The sequence below is a fragment of the Heloderma suspectum genome, chromosome 1 (assembly GCF_057233095.1).
Source record: "Heloderma suspectum isolate Gila_16-S chromosome 1, 16-S_ref, whole genome shotgun sequence".
In the NCBI taxonomy this organism is placed as follows: Eukaryota; Metazoa; Chordata; class Lepidosauria; order Squamata; family Helodermatidae; genus Heloderma; species Heloderma suspectum.
The window spans coordinates 22,478,425-22,502,709 of NC_139458.1; the positions used below are offsets into that span (position 1 = coordinate 22,478,425).

General features: G+C 45.7%; 1 protein-coding gene across 6 annotated transcripts in view; it reads right to left on the minus strand.

The window, feature by feature from the left end:
- Positions 1 to 24,285, minus strand: part of LBHD2 (LBH domain containing 2) — a 71,441-nt gene that overhangs the window by 37,439 nt on the left and 9,717 nt on the right. For 3 of the 6 annotated variants that reach the window (XM_084838123.1, XM_084838092.1, XM_084838111.1), the window contains one exon: positions 13,437 to 13,615. The exons of the other annotated variants lie outside the window; for them this stretch is intronic. The gene's annotated coding sequence lies outside the window, so the exon portion shown is untranslated. The remainder of the gene's footprint in view (positions 1 to 13,436; positions 13,616 to 24,285) is intronic. 6 annotated transcript variants of the gene reach the window in all.

Genomic DNA, 24,285 nt, shown 5'->3' on the forward strand with positions numbered 1-24,285 from the left:
GCTAGATGTACCAATGATCTGACTCAGTAATAAGGTGCCCCGGAACCCCTTTATTCACCAGTGGCTCAGATCTGGGAATTACCATTCTAAAGAGCCAGGTGGTGTGAAGTCCCAAGTTTTGCAAAAATCTTTTGTAGGAAGAATGGGGAAACCAAGAGGAACATTTTGAGCATTGTCTTAACTTTTATATACAACTACAGTGCAGTGGGATCAAAAAGGGAGCTATGAATCATGACATCCCTGGCTAGAAATCTAATTTCGGTACTGAACCCACTAAGCGACCTTAGGTAAGGCAATCTCTCTTTCCCCAAGTCCCTCCATCTTCAATATGAGGATAATACTGACCTATTTTAAATGGTTGTTGTAGCAGTTACAGCAAGATAATGCAAGGTAAGCACTCTGAACTCTTGAAAGTGCTATATAAATGTTAAGTTTTACTGATCAGTGGGGTTGAAAAAAGGGTGTATATTTTGGGAGGATTTTGGTTCTGCCATGTCAATAAATCAAATAAATGAACATAAAATATTAAATATTAACCCTGGCCTTTTTTTTCCTAACGTTTTTATGAAATTGTACAATCTTTCACACCTTCTTCAATCCCTCATAAAGACACATACTGAAGTTTTTTGTGATAAGACAGATGATTATATATAGATATATGGATAGCTATAGATATAAAGCCAGCGTGGAGTAGTGGTTAGAGTGTTAGACTGGGACTGGCAAGACCCAGGTTCAAGTCCCCACTTGGCCATGAAGCTCATTTGGGCCAGTCACTGACTCTCGGAAGTAAGGCTCTAAAAATTTGGGCTGGCTCTAAGTAGCCAAGCCAAAATTTGTGCTCACCAGGATCCTTCCCCTGATTTGACCTGCCATGCTGCTGTCGGGAGGTCGTCCCTGCTGCCTTCTGAAATCCTCAGGTAGCCAGAATCAACACGCAGACAATAGGGCTCTTTTCCAAGGCTTTATTTCCATTCAACCTAATGACGCTTACAGATGCTAATTGCTTGATCCTACGAGTGAGACTTAAGAGAACTGCCTAATTGGGGGTTCTAACCTTAGGAATCAGTTGATCTCCGTTTGGAGGGGAAGGCGGGAAACCTTTGAACTTATGGGCTAGGAGGAGAGAGTCCACCCCTTTCCCATGAGGCATTGGGGTGCCACTGTTGCTGTCGCACCAAGCGGGCTGAGCACCTCCTCTCAGCGCCCGCCATCTTCCGCTTGACGCTGCGCCGGCGCCTAGCGTCCAGAAACTGCTGTTGTGCCTCCCTCTCCCTGCCAGGGTCACTATCACTATCAGGAATGTGTACCGGGAGGAGCTCTCCCCCGGCTGCACCTCTGAATAACGTGTGGGTTCCTCTTCCATGGTTTCTATCTCTTCCTCAGAATCAGAACTGCTTTGGGGCTCTCTGGGCTCTGATCCAACCCCGACAGCCTCTGCACCAGGTTCCATTGCTCCCCTCCCCAGCTCCAAGTTTAGAACTGGAAGGGGGTGCTCACCTGTGCAGTTGCACTAGGCTTTAAAGTCGGTTGAATGGTCTCCCAGAGCAAATGTGAAGATGGAGGGGAAGGCTGGGTGTGTTGGCAAATGGGCTGGCAAAGCACCCTGGCAATGTAGCACCAAAACAACAAGCCTGATCCTTCCTCTCCAGTTTGAGGATTTGCCTGTGTGCAGGGATCATCCCCACAGTTGTGCTGCAATTTCAGCACAGCGCATCTCCATGGAGGATCACTGCCTCCTCCCAACCTCCAAGCCGAAAGGAAAGGGAGGGGCACCAAACATCACACTTGAGGGGCACTGGAACATGATGGCAGACAGAATTTTGGACCCCTAGTGAGAAGTCCGATTATTCATCAGCCTCATAATTTTTTAAACGCATACTGCCTTTCTGCCATAAAAGGCTTGTAGCATAACAACTTACTGTGAGATCTAAACATTTGTTTCATTCATTCATTCCATTTCTATACTGTCCAGCACCTAAAGCACTCTGGGCATTTCGCAGCATGATAAAACATAACAGAAAACATCTAACATACTAAAATTTAAAACAAGCATGGAACTCTAAAATGACAGATTAAAATGCACACAAGAAAAACAGTACTAAGGGTACTGTTAAACAGCAATAGCAGGTGGTAAACCGAACCAATAAGCCAAACCAAGCAAACAGCAGAATGATTTTAAAAAGCCAAACAATACAGTAAATTAAGTGACAACCACTCCCCACAAAGCCAGAGTAAACAGGACAGACTTCACCTGGTGCCTAAAATATAATACGAAAGGTGCATGATAGATCACCCTTGGAGTTCCCGAGAACTAAAAAATCCTTTACTTAGTCAACACTCCTACTTTTGACTTTTTTTTTTTTTACTGTTCCATATCCTCTCCCAGGTCTTGCCATTGAAACATGGTTCTGGTACTTGTGTGTGTGTGTGTATTGCAGGGGGTAAAGTGGCAGGCACATGAAGCTGGGTTAAGCACTAATCTTCCCGCAGTCCATATCTCCCATCCAAATCATCCCAGCTGCTACTTCACCTCTCAGAATTGGCAGATGGACAGTCCCACATACACAGTGGCCGCCAAACCAGTTGTTCCTACGTCAGGAAACTGAAAATACCCCATTTTACATTTTTCCACCACAATTACACAATACATATATGATGCTCTTTTACAGTGGAATTTTTGTATTAGCAAAAGCACTTGAAAAGTCACCATAATAAAAAAGCCCAGCTCACGTTTGTGGTCCCCTCCCCTCAGGAAACTTTGTCAAAAATATTTTTTTATGCCAGCCACAACTATTTCCTCAGACATGAAAAAGGCTTTTTCACCAAAATGAATGGCAGCAGTGTGCGCGCTGCATGCCCTCCGGTAACTTGGATCCCAGCCCAAGTGATTAAACAAACCTTCTTGTTTAGGAAGCCTTTCTGCCAGAATTTATAATAGTAGATTAACTACACACTGATTTCATTCAAAAAGAGTGATTAGGCAAAATTGTCCCTTGTCTTCCAGCGCTCTTTCTCTGAGCAGGCCTAGGGCCATTACAATTAGAGAGAGCACATAGGCTGCAACAGGGTCGTCTTGGTGCACCGCAATTACCTCTGCATTTCCAAGCCAACATTAATACCGCTGCTCCTAGCAGCACAAACATACACGCGCACGCACCCCCTCCAGAATTTGAAAGCTCTAGGCAATCTCACTCTCATTCCAATTATCAAATCCAAGTCTATGACATCCTTCCTCCTCATGAAATCCATCACCCCGTTCAATTTGCATACACTTACTGTGAAAATAGGGCGAGACAAAATACCCCATGCGTGATAGGGTGCATTCATTGGTGAAGAGAGTAGTAGAATCTCTCTGCCCTCTAAAACGCTGCTCATGATATCAGCATCCATCAGAATTTGCCTTGAACCAGCCTACTTTATGTCGCTATCTGGGGAAAAGATTTAGTGGTCTCAAAAACAACTATTGTATATGGAATCTTCTACCTGGATGAGACTAAATAGTGCAGAGGACTTTGTGTCTGGATTCTAAGATAGTTTTCTTCTCTCCTTTATTTCACTTATGGTTGTCAACCAACCAGTATTATAATGGTCCAGGCTTTGGTCAGATAACCAGTTAGGAACAGAGGAAGCTGTTTTAGTCCAGGTCAGAGCATTTGTCCATTTAGCTGTCTGCTCTGACTAGCTGTGGCTCTCTAGGCTCCCAGGAAGAGAAATGTCTTTTCTGTCACCTGCTACCTGATCCCTTTATCTGGAGATTCCAGGGATCGAACCCGGGACCTTCTGGGAGCAAAGTTATGTGCTCTACAACTGAGCTAGGGTTCCTCCCAGTTCTGGACTTCTAGAGTCCGGTAAACTCCAGAATCTACCAGGCTCCACCCATTATGTCCCAGATTCCTCCCGGTGCTGCTCCCACACACGCAGGTTCTGCCCTGGCTGCATCCCTGCCTCATTTTCGAAATCACACATGGACAATCCTAAATTTACTGGGAACATTCAAATACACCTCTCCTTTCTCTCTCTTTCTACACACACACACACACACACACACACACCCTGCAGCCTGAAGTGGTAGTCTTGGGTCCCACTCAGCAAGAGAGGCATGGACCCTCAAAAATGGGAGACACCATGCTCTGAATCCTGACATTGGCTCAGGTACCAATGGGGAGGAGGCAGCTGTGGGGGACCTGCTGAGCCCGGTCAAGCCATTGGCCTGGTTCAGGGAGGACCAGCTGATTGGGAAATGGAACCTCACTCCTTGAACCTCAAAGCCAGCAGCCCAGATGCCCTGGACTGTCAAGCAGAGTCCCTTGAAGATTTGCCCAGAGACCACGATCGTCTGGCCCCGCTCACCAGAGGGCCTGCCCAAAGGTCTCCAAGTACTGGAAAAAGCAAGGCTTTTAAGTCACCCTTCCCCAACATGCCCCACCCACCGGTGTGTTGGACTACAACACACATAATCCCCAGCCAGCAGGCCTGTACGTCCAGTATATAAGAGTTCCCTCTGACCTTTGTAGGATCAAGTTGGAGCTATTTAAAGCCGTGCAGCCCTCTTCCAGTCAAACCAGCCTACATTTTAGAGTTGCGATAGAGCCAGGCCACTCCCAGAAGAACCTGATTTTGCCTTGTGAATATAAGAAGGGCCCTGCTGGATCACACCAGTGATTCATCTATTCCAGCTTCCTGTTTCCCAGAGCAGACAACCAGATGTCTCCAGAAGTCCAGAAACAGAAGATGAAGGCCCTCTCCTACAGTTGCTCCCCGCAGCTAGTATTCAGTGAAATGCTACCTCTGAACTAGGCTGGCCATATATCCCACTTTAGACAGGACAGCCCAAGGCCTGGTGTCAAGGGTGGGCACGGCTGGGCACCTGCCGAAGGCCCACACCCCAGCAGAGGCCCACTGACAAGAGCTTCCTGGACGTGTTCCTCCACTTCACCATTGCAACCTGCCTCTTGCTCTGGCCCAGACGACGTTGGTAGTGAGAAGTAGATACCACTTCCTGCTTGCTCACTGGCTCTCTGCCTGCCAGGCAAGCAAGTGGCAGCCATGAGGAGAAAGTGGATGGGGAGCAAGAGCAGCTGGTGACAATGTAGGCAAGAAGACAGACTCTTTGAGGGAGGGGCCCCACTGAGGTCTGTTGCCCAAGCGTCTTCAAAAACCTGGAACTAGCACTGGACAGAACTCTAGCTGAAGATGTCTTCTATCTGAAAGGCTCTCCAGTCCAGGTTCACAGATTGAGACTCATAAGAAGGGAGACCAGGGGCCTTGAAGGGATCCGTTAGCACCTGGACCTCAGACTAAGCAGGCACACAGGTCACCTGGTCACACTCTCTCCCAACATAGGGAGTTGTATTGAATTTCTATTTAAATTATACTCATTATTTCTGAATTAGCGTCTACATAAACTAGCATATGTAAATTGTATGCATATCTTGTCTCCTCTTTTGTCCTCTTGTTTGGTGATATATTTCATCTTTATTGTGAAGTATAAGTGGCCACTCTACTTTGAACCTGGAGATCTCATACAGCCATCACTGAATGCCTTATCCTCCATGGATTTATTGAATCCCCTTTTCAAGTCATCTATGTCAGTGGCCATCTCCACATTGTGTGGCAGTGAGTTCCGGAAATTTATTACAAGCTGTGTGAGTGGGAGTTCCTTTCCAAGATTAGGCAGATTCCAGGAAACACTTTACCACTCAATTCTGCTAATTATATAAAGTGGCCTGTACTCTCCAGCTAAAGTGTGCAGTCACCTTCAGCTATACCCTGCCTACCACGTATTACGGTCCCTAGAAAAAAAAACAACTCGAACAAAGCCCTGCTCAACTCTAGGAACATCTAATCTTTCAGCAGTTGCTACGACAAGAACTGGGCCAACCTGACTCACCGCTCAAATGCCTCAAGCTAACAATTCCTCTATGTATCATATAGAAACATCAGCATAATAGCCTAGCAATCATTTCACTGAAAGGGAATTTGCCTTGTGTCATATACCTTTAGAGAGGCTGTTACCCTGGAGCAGACGTTTATTCTTACAACTTGGCATTTCTGAATCTTAAAAAAAAACAAAACTTGATTGGGTTATCAGAGGACCAGAGCAGGCTGCACTTTGAGGTACTACTTGCCGGAGAGTTCATGGCCACTTGGCATATTGGATTTACTTATACACCAACTGCCTGTCTATCTAGGGTTCTTTATAGGCCGCCTTTCAGGGTAGAACCCTTACAGAAACAGTCCCTGTTTTCAGTGGAGGCTGGTGGCTCCGATGTCAGTGGCACAGTGAATCCGCTCCAGGTTTCAGTCTGAACTTTAAAGGAGATATCCAAGGTGCTTGGATATCTCCACTGCCTGTTCTCTAGTACCTGCCCCTGGTAAACGGGCTGTAGCTCAGTGGTAATCCCAGGCACAGTCCCTGGCATATCCAGATAGGGTTGGGAAAGACAAAGGCCCGAAGCCCTGGAAAGCTGCTGCCAGTCAGTGTAGACCAGTCTTCCTCAACCTGGTGCCCTCCAGTTGCTTTGGACTTTAACTCCGTCCAGCCCCCGCCAATATGGCCAATGGGCAGGAACACTGGGAGTTGTCGTCCAAAACAATTGAAGGGCACTGGGTTGGGGAAGGCTGGTGCAGACAATACTGAGCTATATGGACCACTGATGTAGTGGTGGCCACCAATTTGGATGGCTTAAAAGGGGATTGGACAAATTCATGGAGGATAAAGTTATTGAATGGACGGCCCTGCATTTATGAAATAATCTCCCTGACGAGACCTGCCTGGCACCAACATTGTCATTTTTCGGCTTCAGGTTAAAGCTACCCTCTTCTCCCAGGCATTTGGCGGCATATAAGGAGTCTCTTTGATTGTCTCTGGCTGGTTGTTTTAAATTGTTTTAGATATATGTTGTTGTTGTTGTGTGTGCTATTTTTTTATGTCATTATGTGAATGGTTTTATACTTTATATAATGTATTTTGATGGTTTTTAATTTTTGTGAACTGCCCAGACAGCTTCAGCTATGGGGTGGTACAGAAATTGATTGAATGAATGAATGAATGAATGAATGAATGAATGAATGGATGACTACTGGTCCTGATGGCTACATCAGTATTGGGGCAGTATGTCTACATACACCAGTTGCTGGGGAACATGGGTGGGAGGGTGCTCTTGCACTTGTGTCCTGCTTGTGGGTCCCTGGTCGACAGCTGGCTGGCCACTGTATGAACAGAAGGCTGGACTAGATACGCTCTTGGTCTGACTCAGCATGGCTCTTCTTATATTCTTATGACCAGTGGTCTGATATAAGGCAGCTTCCTAAGTTCCTTATTTTGTCCTCATTTTGCCTCCGGAAAGATGACGTTGGGCATGCTTAAAAATGTTGTGCACACAGAATCACATGCCTACGATCGCACTAGATTTTACCAGGTTTCCACCCCCTCACCATTCTGCAAGTGAGGCCCAAACTGCACAGAAAATGGATGTAATGGTAACCTGCTGCTCTACTGAGATGACGAAAAGCCACTTCTGCTGGGGCAGGCTCGGGGCAGATAAGCAGCAGAGAGAAAGGGACACTGGTTCCCTCCTTCAAATCACATCCCCCCATATTTATTCCGTCAGGGTTTATGGTATTCATAATTTGTTCTGTCAGGGTTTATGGTATTCATAATTTGAAACAAAATTCAAATTAATCTAAACACACATAGTCAGAGCAAGTGAAACAGGAGCAGAAACAAATCACTTAGAAGCAGCTTTTTAAAAGGCCTACCAGAAAGCAATCAGAGATGGGGCAAGTTGGTCTCCTCTCTGAAGGGTGTTCCAGATCCTGGACACTACAACAGAAAAGATGCTGCAAATACAGCCACTCTTGAGAGAACCACATCTGCCATGGTCCCCCAGGCTTTTGGACCCTGATCTTCAGCTGATCAGCACTTCAGGGCAACAGAGAGAGAGGGAAGAGAAAAAAAAACCTCTGTCTGTGTGCCACTGCTGCTTGAAAGGGAAATAAACGGGTAAGGGTAGTGATTAATGCTTCTTTACGGCAAGATGTGATTCCATCTTGCCTAAAAGTGGTGGCGGTAAGACCTCTGTTTTAAAAAAAATCCTCCCTGAGCCCCTGTATTGGATACCTTCCAGCCAATCTCCAGTCTTCCATTCATGGGCAAGGTGCTGGAGCATGTGGTGGCTTCTTAGCTCAAGGGATTTCTGGATGAGATGGATTATCAAAATCCATTTCAATCTGCCAGCAGGACTGATTATGAGAAGGAAACTGCTTTGGTCACCTTGGCAGACGATCTACGTAGACCGAGACCTGGACAGGGGGGAGTGTGTCTCTATTGGTTCTTCTGAACCTCTTGGCAACCATGGTATCCTTCTGAAGTGTCTATCTAGGGATGGGACTGGGAGGCACTGTTATATGGCGGCTCTTGTCCTTCCTGGAGGGGCGATCTCAGAAGGTGGTGCTGGGCGATTCCTGTTCAACATCATGGCCCTTGGTCTGTGGTGCGGCCTAGGGATGTACGAAACCCCCTTTACCTGGCTCTGATGGATTCCCCTGGGGGCAGGAGGCGCTCCGTCCCTCCCCCCGGAATCCTCCCCCCCGGAATCCTGGCCGGCCGGCTCTGCTCCGCAGGGATTCCACGGAGCCGCCGCCCAGCTCCGCCAGCAGCCGGACATCCGGCCGCTGGCTAGCAGGGACACAAATGGCGGCGGCCATAGCCACCGCCGTTTGCGTCCCTGAATTCAGCCGAGATAGGCTACGTAAAGACTTACGTAGCCTATCACGTCTGGGTTAAAAAAACAAACAAACCACGTACGCAAATGGCGGCGGCTACGGCCGCTGCCATTTGCGTTCCCTATTTTTGGTTGTCTTAGTCTACGTAAATATTTACGTAGACTAAGACAGTGAAACTAAGGGGGAACGCAAATAGCGTAGCGGATGCTATTTGCGTTCCCCCTTAGTTTCGCTGTCTTAGTCTATGTAAATATTTACGTAGACTAAGACAACCAAAAATAGGGAACACAAATGGCAGTGGCCATAGCTGCCGCCATTTGCGTACACGGTTTTTTTTTTTTACCCAGACGTGATAGGCTACGCAAGTCTTTACGTAGCCTATCACGAATGGGGGGGGGGGAGAGACTGCAAATGGCAGCGGCAGCAGCTGGTCGGAAGACCAGCCGCCACCGAAGCCACCGCTGGAGCCGCTGCCATCAGGAACATCCGCCCCAGGTAAGTCTCATCCCGGGGGGGGGGGATCCGCAGGGGGCGGCAGGCCGTTCCGCCACGGAGTTTGGGGGGCCGAATGCACTGGCATTCGGCCTCACCAAGATCTGTGGCGGAATTCTCTGCCATCCCTAGTGGTGCCCCTCAGAGTTCCATCTTATCCCACATACTATTGAATATGTAGATGAAAGCACTGGGAGAGGTTGTCTGGAGTTCTGGAGTTCAACTGTGACCAGTATTCTGACAGCACTCTCTCTGCTTTCCATCTAAATCCAAGGAAGCTGTTCTAGTTATAAATCTATGACTGGTGTTGGTAATAGACTGGATGAGGACAAACAAGTGGAAGCTTAATCCAAACACAGCAGAGGTGCTCCTGGTTAGTCGAAAGGCAGATCAGGGAATACAGACCCAACCTGTGCAGGATGGGGTTGCACTCTCCCTGAAGACTCAGCCCTGCGGTTTGGGTATACTCCTAGACTTGACCCTGAACTTGGATGCTCAGGTTTTGGCCATGGTCAGGAGTGCATTTGCATAGCTGAGGCTATGATGGGCATCATGCCCATTCCTAAAGATGTCTGTTCTGGCCACAATCACTCATGCCTTAGTTACATCCTGTTTGGACTTCTGTAATACGTTCTACATAGAGCTGCCTTTGAAAATTGTTTGGAAACTTCCGCTGGTCCAGAATGCTAAAGCCAGACTGTTGACTGGGGCCAGTTACAGGGAGCACATGACTTCCTTGTTACAATGGCTTTACTGGCTGCTGTTCTGTTTCTGGGCAGAAGTAAAACTGCTGGTTATGACTTATAAAACCCTATACTGTTTGGGACCAGACTACCTGAAAGACCGCCTTTTCCCATACAAGCCTGCCTGGGTTTTAAGATCTTTAACATCTTGGTGCCACCACTATCAGAGGCACACTTGGTGGAGAAGGCAGACAGGGCCGATCCAAGACTTTGGAGCTCCCTGTCAAGGGAGTCTAAATTGGCTCCATCTCTGCTGTCCTTGCACCAGCGCGCAAGCAGGCCTTTGATATGTTAGCTAGTCTGCTGGGTTGGGTGCTGTTTTCATTCTTTTATTGTTGTGTGTTCAAATTGCCTGCTCAAATTGTTTTTTTTATATATGTGTTTTATGATTGTTTAAGGACGCAACGCTATGGCAATGGCCATAAGCCTTCAAACTGGGAGGCTTACAGCCATCCAATGCAGGGGAGGAGGAGTGGCAGAGGCGAACTCTGCATTTTAGCTAGACAGGCATTTTCAGCCATCTAGCAGAAGCGTCAGAGAGGGGGAGGGAAGGAGGCTGGGCATGGCTGGTATCCACGCTTCCCCAGTCCCCTCCCTGTCCATGGGAATGCCCCCTTTCTGTCCTCTCCAAGGTTGCCTTTGCAACCTTGGAGAGGCAGCTGGTGCAGTTCTCTGTGTGCCAGCTTCAAGGGACAGGGAAGGGGAGCTCGGACTCCTGGTCCAAGGTCAGAGCACTGCCTCCGACCTCGGATCCAGGAATCCAAAGTCTCCTACGGTCCCTCAGATTCTGTCTAGGGGCCATAGGATCTCTCTCAACAACACTAGGTGTTGTTGTTAGCCACCTTGAGTGCCATTTCCGGGTAGAAAGGCAGGGTATAAATAAAATAAATAATTGGAAGAGGGAGTTTGTTTGGGAAGACAAGGCAGTGATGGCTTTGGGGAACTGCAAAGGCTGGCACTGAGGGGAAGAATGGGAAGATGGAAATTATTCTCCAACTTGGATTTTAATCCAAGCTAGAAAAGAGTTTTAGGGCTTGTAAAGCTCACCTCTCCTTTGAGGTAGCCTTTTTACAAGTCTCAAAGTCCATTTTTTGCCCAAGCTTGGAGAACCTCATCAGCATCCCTAGCTAGTGGCAAACCACAATTTGCCACTGCATTCAAATGTGGCAAAGTATAGTTTTCTCAAACTGTAGTTTGTGGTTTGAAAGTTTGGTTTATAGAAAAACAATGGTTTCAATATACCAGCCTTCCCCAACCTGGTGCCCTCCAGATGTTTTAGACTACAACTCCTAGCATTCCTTACTAATGGCCATTCTGGCAAGGGCTCATGGGAGTTGTAGTCCAAAACATTTGGAGGGCACCAGGTTGGGAGATACTGGAATAAACCATAGATTGCTGCATTCAAATGGAATGTCAAAAACTACAGTTTGCCCCTAACTAGAAGCAAAGGATTCTTTACCAGTCTTCCAGAGGCTTTCAATCTCTTTCAATTTCTCAAACATGGAGGAGTGGGACTTACTTCCAAGTAAACATTCATAGGATTCGATTGTGTATGACCTAAAAATGCTAATCTTTGGCTGGATTGTGCCCAAAGTGCAAATGGTATACATTCTAAACAGTTAATGCTATTGTAAACTCTGGCATAGTTATATTTATCCAAACTGCATTTTTGCAGATGAACATTTCAACTGGGTGTCATTTTCTCCATCACTCCTATCTTATGCTGTTGAGTGGCAAGAGCTGGTTGTGACAGCCACAAGCATAGATGGCATTTTTAAACAGATTGCACAAATGCATGGAAGATAAATCTATTAGTGGTTATTAGCTATGATAGCTAAGAACAGAGGCTCTCTGTTCCTTGGCAGTATACCACCTGATTAACAGACACCAGCAGACAGACACAGCTATCTCTTCATGCCTTGCTTGTACATTTCACACAGGCATCTGCCTACCAGTGCTAAAGCCACAGGCCCAGTTCAGATTATCATATTTCAGCTTAAAAAGCCAAGATATGCAAAAGCCTGGGCAATTGGTCTCTTTCTTCATAGAATCATAGGGCCTACAAGACCATCGAGTCCAACCCCCTGCTCAATGCAAGAAGCCTGATTCCCAGATGGTCTCCCATCCAAGTACCAACCAGGGCTGACTCTGCTTAGCAGCCAAGATCAGACAAGATTGGTCGCATCCAGCCCAATGAAAATTCTCCCTTTGCAGTACACAGCAATCAAACCAGGAAGGGGCTGCATACATGGACACAAGGCTCATGCATATCTCAGCTTATTATGATCATCTGAACGCAGTCAGAACATTCATCCAACATATGTATTTGATCTTTCTTCCAAGGAGATCAGAGTAGCAGATGTCGGTGTTATCCCATTTTATCCGTATCCCAACTTTATATGATATATTATTTTATAATTTGCTGTAAACCACCTAAGGATTTTTTTCAAATGGGAAGAGGTATTAATTATTAATTAAATAGCTCGAGCTCTTCCAGTCAGCTTCATAGCTGAGTGCAGATTTGAACCCAGGCTCCTTAATCCCAGTCCAGCACACTTTCCACTATAACACAGTGGCTCTTGTGATACAGTGCTGGACTAATTTAAGCTTTAGTCTGAACCAGTATGGCAATTCTTATAGACTGTCGAGCACTTCTCTGTGGTTGCGCTCTCAGGAGGAATGAGTGGGTAGATGTGATCATTTAGTACGGAGGTGGGCAAACAGCGGCCCACAGCCTAGTGTCAAAAGTACTCTGCAAACAATCAGTTCAGACCTCTGGCAAGAGCAATCAATCCCTCTCCCAGCGGCCTGCTTGGTGGGAAGGAAGAGCGAAAAACAGACAGAGAAGAGAGGGTGTGAGAAAGAGAAAGACAGAGCAGGGGGCATTAGAAAGAGAGAGGGAAAGGGGTGAGCGAAAGAGAGGGGGTGAGAGAAAGAAAGACAGACAGAAAGAGAGAGAGAGAGAGAGAGAGAGAAAGAGAAAGGGGGTAATAGAGAGACGGGGTGTCAGAGAGAGAGAAAGGGGGTATTAGAGACAGGTAGAGAGAAAAGGGATGTCAGGAGGATAGAAAAGGAGTGGCTCAACCCATTTTTGGCACTGACTCTGTCCACCATGGGCTTCAGCCCTGCCCACCACAGGCATGTGGCCCCCGACAGAGTAGCCCCCAAGGGAATGCAGCCACGACAGGAGGAAAAAAAAGGTTCCCCACTTCTGATTTAGTGCTTTGGAATATTTTTTGAAATCTAGAGTAGTACGATACAAAATGTACAAGTTATTCTTCTAACGCGACCCACCAAAGAAAAATTTGCTCGCGTGTGAGGATACTGTTTAAAACCACCCACTCCTTTTTGGTTTCAAATCTCTTCTTTCTCCCCCCCCCCCCTTCTCCTAAGCAACTGAGGAAAGCAAGACATGTCAGAGACTACAAATTAGAGACTTCCATTCTGTTCTCTCTTTCCAGAAGCTGCTCTTGCCTCTTTCCACCCACGCTGTCCTCGAGTTCTCCAATGCTCCACAGGGCCAGAGGTGCCTTCCTCTTCACAGATGTGTAGATTAGTTATAAGGATGTTGATTTCTCTCCAAAGGCAATGAGATAAAGTGACTTATTGATGTGAAGATTTAGACATCTCCGAATGAAACGCAGCATGTGATTCTGGAGAGAAAAAGAAGTGGGAAGCTGCTCTTTCTGGAGTATGTGCAGCTTTTTAAACAAAAAAATGAAATTATTTCTGCGGTGATCTACAAATCTTCTGGAGTCTGAAAATGCCTTTAAGCAGGCAACATCACATTTTCCACTGTCGAGAAAACAGAAGAGGCTTTCTGCTACACGCTTTGTAAATAAAGATATGCATACGATGTATTTCAAGCCAGAAGCGAATTTCCTACTCCATGCCATTCATTCCCCAGAGACAACGCTGCTTGCACATTTCAGATAATCTTAATATGGCATGAATCTGCAAGCCTCGTATTGCATTCTGATATTATTAATTATTGTTATTGTTCTGCATTTGAAAATTAAACACATTAATTTCAAAAATCATATTGTTTATACCTTGCTTCAGAAGAACCAAGTATGTTTTAGAGAGACAATATAAACGGACCACTCTGAGCCAATTTTGGCTCGATCCAGAAAATAACAATTCATCCCTCTAATCTCATTTCATGTAGCACAGCCCTGGCTGCAGGATTCTTAACCGCTGGACTTTATAATGAGGGGCCATTTAAGTACATGTGCACATAAGAAAGATTCAGAGGCTGTAAGGCTAGGGCTTATATCCCAGAGTTGCAATCCTGAGACAACAAGCTGTGTAGATACACAAATAAAGAACTGGGAGTGTTTCATGATTGGAGGCAAATCAAGGACTGAAGGAGTGGAAATGGAAAATCATGAAGTCTTGAGAGGTAAAATTACTGAGTCATGCAACTTAATGGATCTCAAAATTCATGGGTAAAGACAAATGTTGCATTTTAACTTTGGCAGAAAAAGCCTTTGGTGCCCTGAAATATAGATGTATTTTCCTTTCCTGATTCTCAAATTTCAGCTATGGGGAGTGCCTATTGGCTAACACCTGTGATATCATCAACACAGTTCTTTCCAACGCACCAAAATCTTTAAACAGTTTTGCAACTGTTTATTAAAAGTACATTATTGGGAGGGGGGGTAAGGTGAATTGTAAATATAGTTCTATATAAATGTTTGTAGGCTGCTTAATTTATTTATTTTCAAAGATTATTTATTTTGCCTAAAGCATGAAAGGAGAGCCATAACTGAGAATCGATCCAGCATTCAACTTAAATATGTATAAGGCAAGTTGCGAAGAACCCAATATAACTGACATTTAAAATATTGGGTTAGATCTAGACTTAGTCATGCTAAAAGAAGACCTACTGAAATCTATGGGATTTAAATTAGTCATGACTAACTTGTCCCATTGATTTCAATGTGTCTCCTCTAAGCATGACCAAGTCTGCTTAGTCCAACCACTGGACTGGATCCAGAGCTACAAAGAGCAAAAACTCTATGAACTGGATCCTCCTGTGGTCAGAAGTGGGGAGGCAATTTTCACTGACTGACCCTCCCCCCTGCATCTTCCTATGCCCATCTAGGTGATGCTGGGAGTTGCAGGGGGTGGGTGGGGGTGGAATCAACGGAAATCACCTCCACCGCCTTCAGAACATAGGAAGCTGCCTTATACTGAGACAGGCCATTGGTTTATCTAGCCCAGTATTGTCAACACTGATGGGCAGCAGCTCTCCAGGATTTTAGGCAGGATTCTTTCCTAGCCCTACCTGGAGATGCCAGGGATTGAACCTGGGACCTTCTGCATGCAAAGCAGCTGCTCTGTCACAATGAGCTACAGCTCATGGAGCAGGAACCTCCGCTGGATCCAACTCACCTTCATTCACAAAACAGCAAGCCTGGATCCAACCCACTGTATCTATGTCCCTGCAAAACCATTCTTAGACCCTCCTCACTTTAGAAAACTTACTGGATGTACTAGCTTAGTTCCTACACTTCTGTTTCTTCTCCATCAACCCAGCTCCCACAGCCATCCTCCTACCATGCTGTTTCACCACTGTTGGTATATCAATAAGATATAAGATAGGTATATCAGTAACTATTGGCCGTGACAGCTCCATGTCCAGGGGCAGTATACTTCTGTATAGGACATCCAGGACACAAACAACAAGGGTGTATTGCATTCATATCCTACTTGTAGGCTTCCCGGAAGAATCTGGCTAGCCTCTGCTGGAATGCAGGGTTAAATAGGCCTTCGGTCTCTTTTAGCAGAGCTGTTACAGCATGTTGTAGGAGTCCACAGGCACGTGTGGGTATGTTGCAGCTCCTTTAACCAGAATGATGGCTCATCTAAAGCAGCTTTCCCCAACTTGGCACCCCCAGGTGTGTTGGACCGCAACTCCCATAATTCCCAGCCAGTGTGATTATATATGATTATATGAGTGTCTGTTGGAAGGGGGAATGGTCTGTCCTCAAATAATATGCATAATACCTCCTCCCCACATGCTGCACTCCCCAACCCTGTTCACAGTCCCCAGGGCTATTACTTTTAAAGTAAGTACAAGATACATTTCATGAGAACCAGTGTGGTATAGTGGTTAGAGTGTTAGACTGGGGTTTGGGAGATCCAAGTTCAAGTCCCCACTTGGCCATGAAGCTCACTGGGTGACTCTGGGCCAGTCACTGACTCTCAGCCTAACCGACCTCACAGGGCTGTTGCAAGGATAAAATGGAGAGGTGGAGGACCACGTAAGCCACCCTGAGTTCCTGGCAAGAAGGAAAAGGAGCAGGATATAAATGTAATAAATAAATAAATAAATATAGGTAGGTTTGGCCCTTAGTACACGTAACTGAAATAGTCACATATTCTTCCACTGTTTACTCCTGCCTCTTTTCCCCTCCCTTGTGTCTATTTCTAGATTGTACATTCCTTGGGGCAGGGATCGCATTCTTTATAAAGTACCATGTATGCAGATGGTGCTATAATAATAACAAAAGCGTAAAATTTGCTAACTGCTGCTCAAGTTGCCATTGCCTGGTGCTAGAAGAAGAATCCAGCCTATCTTATACCAGAATGGCTTCACAGAGATTGGGGTACAGTGCTCACATCTAAAACTGCGTATTTTGTGCAAGCTAGAGAAAGGCATATATAGGAGAATCCTTGTATTCAGAAATGATCTACTGTTTTTGAATTTTGGAATGATACGCTTTAGGATGATGTTAGAACAGATGCCTTGATTTGAAGACTGGTGATTCATTAAACCTTTAATGGAGGGATTACAAATAACTGGTTGTCTATATTTCTAATATTATAGCATTTGTAATGATTGCAATATATGGTACTTTTTTGTATTTCACACTATCTTTTTGATCAGTGTTATATATTTAAAACATTAATTAAGGCTGCAATCCTATGCAAATTTTCCTTGGAATAAGTCCCACTGAGTAAGTCTCAGCTAAGGATGGACAAAGTCACTTACCTGATCCCAAAGCTTGCTTCGCGGTGGGGGGGAGGCGCTCCGTCCCTCCCCCCGAAATTCTGGGCGGGGGGGAGGTGCCCCGTCCCTCCCCGCCGAAATTCTGGCCGGCGGGGGAGGCGCCCCATCCCTCCCTGCTGAAATTCTGGCCGGGGGGGAGTGCCCCGCCTCTCCGGCCGCGAAAGTTCTGCTCCTGCCGGGACGCAAAGGCGGCGGCCATAGCCGCCGCCGTTTGCATCCCTGGCCTGCAGTCAGCCATGATAGGCTACGTAAATGTTTACGTAGCCTATCATGGCTGACTTTGGGGGGGGGGAAGCGCGTACGCAAATGGCGGAGCCCATGGGCACCGCCATTTACGTTCCTTATTTTGGCACGGGTAGTCTACATAAATACTTACGTAGACTATGGTGAAAATAAGGGCAACACAAATAGCATTGCCCTTATTTTCGCCGTAGTCTACGTAAATATTTACGTAAACTACCAGTGCCAAAATAAGGAACGCAAATAGGCGCCGCCATTTGCGTACGCGCTTTTTTTTTCTCGAAGTAAGCTTTTTTTTCTCGAAGTCAGTTTTTTGAAAATCTAGCCGTGATAGGCTACGTAAATCTTTACGAAGACTATCACGTTTGTTGTTGTTGTTTTTCCTTTTACTTGGAAATGGCGGCAGCGGCAGCTGGCTGGAAGACCGGCCGCCGCACCGCCGCCAAACTGCCGCCGGGAACCGCCGCCACGAGGGACATTCACACAAGGGACGTTCCATCCCGGGGGGGGGCGGACCATTTCTCCACCAATTTCAGGGGGCCGAATGCGTTGGCATTCGGCCTCCCAGAGATTCGTGGAGAAATTCTCTGACATCCCTAGTCTCAGCCATTCCAGCAGGCTGGGATGAGAGGGAGAGCAGGGCCATTCCACCAGCCCTGCTGAAAGGCCTCCCTCATGAAGACTCCTCCTCCCTCAAAGGCTGAGCTGAAGGAGATGAGAGAGGGAAGCAGGCCCATTCCACCAGCAGGGCCATTAATTCTTTCCCTCTTCCCTCCCAATTCCTTTTTTCTTGCATGTCATGTCATGTCAGATTGTAACCCTGCAGGCAGGGGCGGTCTTGTTTAAGTGATTGTATGTAAGCCATCCTGGCAGCCTTTCTGGCTGAGAAGCAGCATAAAAATACTGCAGATGAATACATTGAACTCAATGGGGCTTACTTTTGAATAGACATGTACAGGATTGCACTGCATAAAAAAGAGCCATATGTTTTCCATGCTTATAAATAATAAATATAGTTCTCCTTTCCAAATATTTACCATTATCTGAGTAGCTGAGTCTTGCATTACCATATTCTCCTAATCCACTGCCATTATAAGGCCTGCACCAACCTGTCGTATCTTTCATTATGTCTGGACTGTGCTTTATTTTTCAGTAGCTATGGGAACTTGTGGCAGGCATGGTCCTAGTTTCTCCACCCTCATCTCATCTCTCTTTTCTTTTTTTGACAGGGTTTTAGATTTGAATGTTCCCAATCCGTCGAACAAAGAAGCATCCTAGCTGTTCTGAGCATCAAGACGGACTAGCAGTTGCCTGCACATGGCGGCCCCCCTCCCCCCCGCCACCACCGCCGCCACCAACAGAAGGATGTGTGGGCAAGTCTTTCAGAACATGAGCAGACCAATTATCAACGGGGGGGGGGGGGATTTAAAGGGGGAAAAGAAAGAGAAGCATGCGAGAGATTCCAAAAAGTCTGTCCATCTTGTATCTCTCTCTCTTTCCCCAGGAAAACTTCAGCAAAGAATGTTCCCGTTTGTTCATCCCACATAGAGAGCAGTTACATAGATGATTTATGATATAAAAAGATCAGATTAAATTAGTGGGATTCAACTGAAAGTGCTTCACTTTAGCTGGGCAATGTCCTTGGGATCGAGAAATATATGCCGTGCATTATTATGTTTACTTGGAAGTAAGTTTCACTTGAGTTCAATGGGGCTTACTCCTCAAGAACCTTTCTACACGAGGCATTTATTGTGCACTCGTGACTCCTCATTCATAGTAGCTTGCGGGTGCTTTACACAATCCTCCAGGGCCTCTCCCATGCTTTGCAACCATTATAGCATTTATTTTTTTCTAACAGGAAAGTTTGGTATTTCTGTGAATAGTGGCATGAAACCCTGGAGTACTTGTGCAATACCACTGCGCCACCTAATGTTTGTGTAATGGAACATATATAGAAAGGCAGAGTAAGAAAAACCATGGAAAAAACATGCGTGAAGGAGCCAATCTTAAACCTACAAAGAATCTAGAACTAGAAGCCTCGGTAAAATGGACTCATGTAGAAAAGCCCCAAGTGTGTACAGGATTACAGCCTGACAGTGCAATCCTATATATGTCTACACTGAAGTCCCACTGTTTTTAATGGGGTTAGGGTTGTGCAAATATAGGATTACAACTTCAATCTTTCAAGGGTTGGTCAAGTTTGGCCCTCCAGATGTTTTGGCCCACAATTTCCATCGTCTTTCACCACTGACTGTGCTGGCTAGGGCTGATGGGAGTTGTAGGCCAAAACATCTGGAGGGCCACAACTTGCTTACTCCTAATTTATACTCTCCGTTAAGGGGTCTCAGAAGAATGCTGATGTATTTGATCCATTATACCTGTTCCTTTTAAATCAAACAAAAATTAAGAGATTGCTTTGACTGAAGAGCCATCCACACAAAGTACAACAGCTAGGCTATGTTAAATGTTCGGCCTGAAAAACAGCCATGCTGTTTCCCCTCAGCCATATATTCCAGCAGGGCCCAAGCCAGATGGAAGAATCCTACTTGCATGACTACAGGAGTTTGATACACTGAAACAGCACCAGTGGTCCCCTCAGTTAGGAGTTTCTCTTGGAACACCTAAATGTGTGTATAACTGAATTTAAGGTGCGATCCTATCCAGATAGTCAACAGCCTCTGAACCTGGAGGATTCTGAGTATCCAGTGCAGGGCGGGAGGAGAGCAGCAGCTCCGTGCTCCAGCCGCCCTGCAATTCCGCTAGATGGACGATTTTGCCTGTCTAACAGCAGCACCTTGAAGGGGGAGGAAAGGAGGCTGGGGAGGCCATAGGAAATGTCGTAGGGCCATCGTTCCAGTCCCCTCCCCGCCCCCGGGAATGCCCCCTTTCCCCCATCTCCATGCCCTGTTTTCCAAGCATGGAAAGGTAGCTGGTGCAATTCTCTCTGCGCCAGCTAAGAGGGGGAGGGAGCGCAGTTTCCTGGCTCCGAGTTCGGAGCCCTGGCTCCGAGCTCAGGGCCAATAAACCAAACTACCCTATCACACACACACAGCAGACACTGTCTGGTGGGCACAGGATTACTCTCCCCATCTAAGAAAAGGGGTAATGATGCTGGGGCCTTTACCCACGGAATAAAAAGTGCACGTGAGCATGAACTCACGTTCTTTCTTCACCACCAGTCAAACCCCTACCTCTGCTCAAGCTTATGGGTCAGGTTCAGGAGTTTATAAGAAAGATGGTGTCCCAGTGAGGCCTTCATTTTACAAACTGTGGCCAAAGACAGATACTCAGACACCACACACAACTTTTCCAAATGCAACCCTACTCTGATAGCACATTTTAAATACGACAGGCCACATCCGACTTGATTTGCTTAACGGCCTGGCATGGATATAACGCCAACAGTATGAGGCCTACTGAATGACACAGAACTATAGGCCCTATGCAAAGGAGGCTCAGTGGTTGCTATGGTAACAGGACAAAGTACTGCCATGCAGGAGACTGGCACTCACGCTCCTCTCTTCCACTGAAAATTAATAGGAGTAATTTGTTTGTTTTTTATTTATTTCTTTAGGGGATTTATATACTACCCTTCATAACATATATCCCATGGCATGACAAAGTCAAAATTCATGAGCAACAGAATACATTAAACAACCAAAACTATTATAAATGTACTAAAATTGCTTCAAAACAACGGAATCAAATTCCACAACAAAACGACCAGAGTTTTTAGAAGTCCATAAAAATAATACAGGAATTTTTTTTAAAAGGTTTTGCTTGGGGCCTACAAGGTAACATTTAGTGTGCACATTGAGTTCCACACAGCCAGCCCCACCACTAGGCAGTTATACACCTGCCTCAGGCAGCAGATGCTGAGGGTTAGCAGTAGCAACCTGCTAGCCCTTTCTCCTGAGCCCCCCTGGGCACTGTCCTCTCTTAGAGGCCAGAGCTCTTTGCGTCACATAGTTTGTCCTGCACCCCATAAGCTCAGATGTGGTGGAGGACCCTATCCCATTGCCAGTGTTGAAGTAAGATTCAATTGCCAGTTCCGTCAGCTTCTGTACGTGGTATAGAGGTAGTGCCATCTTGCCTTTTGCCTCAGACAGCAAAATGTCTAGGACCAGCCCTAGAGTTCCATAACTGGAGCGCCTTTCCCTGCTCACCACCTACTTTAGCTCTGATGGCAGGGGTAGTCAGAGAAGGGCCTCAGCAGAATATCTTAATATCCAGGCAGGTTGATATGGGAGGAGGCGTTCCTTAAGGTACACGGGTCCCAAACAGCGTAGGGCTTTAAAAGTCAAAACAAGCACCAGGAATTAACCAGCTAAGGCTGCAATCCAATGCCCTTTTACTTGGAATAAGATCCACTGAACTCAGTGAGACTTACTTCTGAGCAGATGTGTTTAAGCTTGTGCTGCAAGTCCCTTTTGAAAACTGGGCGACTACCTGGCCTGTTTTATACTCATTCTGTCAGCCTTTTTTTTCTTTCTTTCTTTTTTTCACATCTCAGTTTCACTGCAAGTCAACAGGTAATTGAAAAAATATATAAATCAATTAGCACATGCAAATGACTATGCCTGTAGGGGGGTGTTGTGTTTTTTTTCCTCTAGGAAAGGTGGTAACTCATACCCACAAGAGAGATTGGTTTGCCCACGGTCTCACAGGCAATCCATAGCACAACAGAGAATGGGACCCAGGATTCTTGAATCCCAGGCTAAGTCTGAAACAAGAAACTGCGGTGGTTCTCAAAAGGAAAGAGCAAAAGTTAAGAGGCTGATAAAAACATAATTAGACTAAGCTGGCAGTATGTTACTTCCACATTCTAGGCATCATTCTGTGCCAGTTTCCTGTAGGATTTAACCTAGGAAGGAGTCTGCAGGAAGAACATAAGGTAAAATAGCAGACACACAGATCGTGGGAAGGCCTTTTACATATATTTGCTCAAGTGAAGGCAGTTATAACACAGACTTAGGACTGATTCTCACATGTGGAGATTCCTGCTTGCAAGAAACTGCATTTAAAGTAATATAAAATGGCTGGGTGAGAGTATGTTTTTAGCCTCCAATACCTATGTCAAGAAGCCTTGTTCTTTCCTAATAATTCCAATTGACCAGTTTTAGATCATACATACACACACACACACACGGTAGCATTACATTTGCACCATATCTGCCAAGAGGGAGACTAGAAAAGTATTGATTTGTTTCATATCAGCATACCCTTCTCCTTCAAAGAGCTCAGACTGCTAGAAAAGCCCTCTTCCCATTCCCCATTTAATTCTCACAATAATCCTGTAAGGTGGGTTGGGCTGAAAGATGATGCCTGGTCAAGGTCACCCAAGAGAGCTTGTTGACTAAGTGGGGACTTGAGCTTAGGCATCTCAAGTGCTTCATCCACTGCACCATACTACCTCGATACTTAGGCCCCATACAGACCTCACAGGAAACCATGGTTTCCCATCAGGAGAAAAAATACTCCCTCTTCTCCTCCTTTGTTCACGAGGGAAGGAGATTAAAATCTTATGTTTTTGCTTCTTGAATAAACCATAATTATGTCCAAACTCATGGTTTATTTCAACAGTAATTAGTTCAAACAAACCAGGATGAAACCGTGGCTTTAGGTCCTGGTTTGTTAACTAAAGGAACCAGACATCCCAATCTATTCACATTATGAAGCAATCCAAGGACCCCTTTGACAGGGCACTCTGTCGCAACGTGCACTGAACGGGCCATGCAGCAAAGGCAGTTTTTTGTTTGAATCACCCTGACATACTGCCAATCCAGATGAGGAATGGAAGGAAAAGGGGGCAAAACAGTCAAAACTGTGTGAGTGTCATGATTTGGTATGAGTGCAAAAAAAAAATCAGGGAAGATTTTTTTGGGATACAAAATTGAGCTTCCATTAAAATACACACACAAAACATGTTTCTAGCCCTTATGAAAGGAAAGGTATGCTGGAAAAATTTTTGGACAGTGCCTGGTTAAGTAAAGGACTTGTGAAACAAAATTTCTGATAATCAAGGGATAAAGTTTCAGTGTTCTGAATAGTGACTTGCTCTCTCCCCATGACTAGAAGAAGCAGAATAAAGTATACAAAATAGTAAGAACTGTATCATAAATTATGAGAAATCAAGGAAATTGCTTTATTTGCATAATTAATACAGGTTACAGAATACAGCTGGTTACATTGTTGAGGTGGGGAAATTAGCACAAAGTATATACAGTCCTGAAAATATGTTCTTGTTTGGTTCCCCCAGCCTCGATATTGGGGGCTGTCCCCCCCCCCCTGCTAAAATGGGAGCGGCTCAGTGGTAGTGTATGTGTACTCCAAGGCCTCTGGTCTAATTCTCAGCATCTCCAATTAAAGGATCTCACGTAGGAGGGCTTCGAACAGGGGTGCAGAACCTCAGACCTAATAAAACCCTCCTGAGATGTCAATCTGGCCCTCCGGGGCAACTCATGCACCCACACCCCCTTCCCCTCCCCTTGCCCCACCCCGTTGCCCCATCCATTTGGTGGTTTCCTGTGTTTTGCACAGATTATTTCCCATTCTAAGGGCACAATGAATACTGGCTGTGGAATGCTGGCTGTGGAATGCTGGGAGTTGTGGGACATTTTTCTCCCTAAACATGCGTAGGATTGTACCCTAAACGGTTGAAATGCCTCTCCTAAGGCTTAATTCTTGGCAGTAAGAGCTCTAATCTAAAACGCATTGGTATTTTTGGTGTTTTGGCTCCATCCTGTTTGGCCTTTAACCCAGCCCACCACTGGAATTCAGCCTCAAGAGCTTCTGCAAAATTGAATTTGGGTTGAAAAAGGTTCAACACCCCTGGCTTAGAGAGTCACTGAAAGTCATGGTAAACAATGCCTAAGCTAGACAGCATAAAGGTCGAAAATCTGTATAAAGTAATGCCTGACACAGTATAATCATACGTTTGGGGTTGTTGTTTTACATAAAGTAGACTCATCAGTTGCATATGTTAATTCATTTAAATATCTACACATGTTAAATTGTCCATTACATTATAGTATAGCTGCATGGTGGTTTGGAGGGGGAAGACAA